The sequence below is a fragment of the Sinocyclocheilus grahami genome, unplaced genomic scaffold (assembly GCF_001515645.1).
Source record: "Sinocyclocheilus grahami isolate Dianchi unplaced genomic scaffold, SAMN03320097.WGS_v1.1 scaffold603.1, whole genome shotgun sequence".
NCBI lineage: Eukaryota > Metazoa > Chordata > Actinopteri > Cypriniformes > Cyprinidae > Sinocyclocheilus > Sinocyclocheilus grahami.
The window spans coordinates 583,953-587,735 of record NW_015505782.1 but is presented as its reverse complement, the minus strand read 5'-3'; positions in this window follow the sequence as shown (position 1 = coordinate 587,735).

Below are 3,783 nucleotides of genomic sequence, written 5' to 3'. Positions count from 1 at the left end.
CTCTTTTGACTGGATTGATCTAGCAACCATCCAGAAGATCCAAGCAACTACTCAGAAAACTTTAGCAAATGCATAGCAACACTCTGGCAACCTTCCACAACACCCCAACATGAGTTTTGTACATGCATAGTTTTGAAATGGACCAGTTAGCAACTACCAAGAAACCACCTATAACGATCGTTCAGAACGATCTGAACGAGTTCTACTGCAGGTTTGAAAAAACACCCCACACACCTCTCCTGAACACCTCTCCACACAACCATTCACACCTCCAACAACCCCCCTCTCCCCCACACCTGCAATTCAGATCAGCTTTTTATTCCTTATTTACTTTTTTACTATTTTTATTTTTATTATCTGTGTTTTTTGTTCTGTCACTGTCATTCTGTTACACTGTGGAAGCTTCTGTCACGAAAACAAATTCCTCGTATGTGTAAACATACCTGGCAATAAAGCTCATTCTGATTCTGATAATACCTTAACAACCACCCAGAAAACACCTAAACACACTATCTACCTAGCAACCATCTGGAATGCCCTAGAAACTACTCAGAACACCTCATAGCAACACCTTAGCAACCACTCACAAGATTCCTGGCACAGGAAAGATATATGGATTGGCTGTTTTGAATTGGGCAAGTAAGCAACAACCTAGCAATCACCCAGAAGACCTAGCAACATCTTACCAACCACCCAGAAAATACCCCAGACACCATTAAAACGCCCTTGTAACTACCCAGAATGGCCTAGCAACTACACAGCACCATTCTGGCAACCTTCCACAACATCCTAACAAAACCATCCAGCACATCCTGGGCAACTACTAAGAACACCACAAAGCAACACCCTAGCAACCAATCACAAGCATCCTGGCAACACACACACACACACAAATTGAGACTGTAGCTATTTTGAATTGGGCCAGTAAGCACCTACCTAGAAACCACCCAAAATATATTAGCAAAGCCTTAACAACACCTAAAACCCGACCGTATATATCTAAGAAATACCCAAGCAAATACCCAGAAAGCCCTAGCAACTGCACACTGTCAACCTTCCACAACACCCTAGCAAACCATCGCAACTACCTAGCAACCACCCAGAAGACACTAGCAATGCCTTAACAACACCTAAAACATCCTAGAAACAGCTAAGAAATGCCCTAGTAAATATCCAGAAAGCCCTAGCAACTGCAATGCAACACCCTGGCAACCTTCCACAACACTTTAACAAAACCGTCACAAACTACCTAGTAAGCAACTACCTAGCAACTACCCAGAAAAAACTAGCAACGATTTAACAACACATGAAACTCTCTATATATAACTAAGAAATAGCCTAGCAAACACCCAGAAAGCCTCCTAGCTACTGCAAGGCAACACCCTGGCAACCTTCCACAACACCCAACAAAGCCATCCAGTGCATCCTAGCAACTAACTCATAGCAACACCCTAGCGACCACTCACAAGCATCCTGGCAACACACACAAAAAAATAAAATTTGAGATTGACTGTTTTTAATTGGGCAAGTAAGCAACTACATAGCAAACATCCAAAAGACACTAGCAATGACTTAACAACACCTAAAACAATTAAGAATTACCCTAGCAAATACCCAGAAAGCCCTAGCAACTGCAAGGCAACACCCTGGCAACTGTCCACAACACCCAACAAAACCATCAAGTGCATTCTAGCAACTACTCAGAACACCTCTAGCAATGCCCTAGCAACCACTCACAAGCATCCTGGCAACACACACACAAATTGAGATTGACTGTTTTGAACTGAGCCAATAAGCAATTACCTAGCAACACCCTAAAAACATCAAAGAAGACCCTGGCAATGGCCTAGCGACCTCTCACAAGCACCCTGGCAACAAACACACAAAAAAAGAAAAATTCAGATTGGCTATTTTGAATTGGGTCTGTAAACAACTACATAGCAATCACCCAGAAGACCCTAGCAACACCCAAACCTTACAGAAGACCCTAGCAACGCCCTAACAATCACCCAGAAAACAATAGCAAGCGCTTAGCAGCATGTTTCGAGGTTTCTTTTATTTAACCCTCTTGTAGGGATGCTGATCTCTCTCTCTCTTCACTACAATAGAACTGATTTACACACTCCCAGCTGCTGAGATCATGGAAGCTTTGAGCTGTAATCTACGTGAAACACAGAGGAACACACACACACGCGCACAGTGTGAGGCGCCCTGTGTCAGATAATAAACCCGTGCCCTGCAGCCTTACTGAATTAAGCCTCATCTCTCTGTCTCTCTCACAATAGCTGTATATATCTGTATATGTGTGTGTGTGTGTAAAAGACACCATAACCATAATCATGGAAAAATATTGCATACAGATTGACTTATAATAGCTCAAAATGATCAGCTGAAATGCATACACACAGAGACATTGATTTTAGTTTCCTCAAAATATGAAATGTTTAGTATCTTAAAGGAACAGTTTACATAAAAAAAGTATTTTTTTTTACTCACCCTCACATCGTTCCAAACCCATACACTGTGAACTATTTGAATAAAGTAAAGAATGTTCAATTAATCAATAATCATCCAATAACTCATATGGCCTTTGTGCGGTGTTACTTTAGTATCATTGAAATAATATTATAGCTTTTATTAAAGGAATAGTTCACCACAAAATGAAAATTTGCTGAACATGTAGTGACCTTCAGGTCATACAAGATGTAGATGGGTTTTGTTTCTTCATCGGAACAGATTTGGAGGAATTTACCATTACATCACTTGTTTACCAATGGATCCTCTGGCAGTGAATGGGTGCCGTCAGAATGAGATTCCAAACAGCTGATTAAAATGTCACAATAATACACAGATCAAGTGCAGTTTGCAAGCCAAAACAGCCCTAAACAAATGTGTGTGTGGATTTTGATGTAAGAGGAAAATAGGGGACTTTTTCACGTGTTATAATGGATTATGGATTTATTGATGGTTTAAACGTCTTGATGGATTTGTTTCTTACAAACACACAGCCTTTGGCTTCACAAAAGGCTAATTGATGGACTGGAGTGGTGTGGATTATTGTAATGTTTTCATCAGATATTAGACTCTCATTCTGACGGCACCCATTCACTGCAGATGATCCGTTTTAGTACTTCAAGTTAAACTAAATGAAAATGCAAAAAATGTTGCCTTGGCAACTAGCTGAAATCAAATAAGTTTTTGTATGTTTTATTTCAGTTAATGTTTATTTTATTTCAAGTATCAAAAATGTTTTTATATGGTTTTGGTTTTAGGATTAGTTTAATAACCCTGCCTTTTTGAAATCACATTTTTGGAATAACATGCACTGATGAATCGTTCATAAAAAGGATTACTGTGCATTCAGAACAATCACATTTTTTTGTTGCTAATTCATAGTCATGACTGCATTAGACTGTGTTTTCTAGCACGTGTGTGTTCTGTCAGCTTCCATCCCACTGCTTGTTGTTGTTGTACGGTGAGTCGAGCTGCATGTTTATCCTCCCCCGAGGACCCTCACTGTTCTCAGTCTGTGGCCTAGATACAGATCGGCGGTGTGGGCTCTCCAGTCGTCCTCACACTTGCTCGCCGCTGGTTTAAGTCGTTAGCATGTTATTCACCCTCCACCTGACAGCAGCAACAGAGTCTGTCTGCTCACAGTCACACGCCGCTGTTCACAGCCAGTGGCCTCCACAGGTCGCCTCCATTCGCTCCACATGTGTTAAAAGCAACAGGGCTGCACATTCGCACGTTATCCTGCTGACTGACAAACAAGGAGGAGAGAGA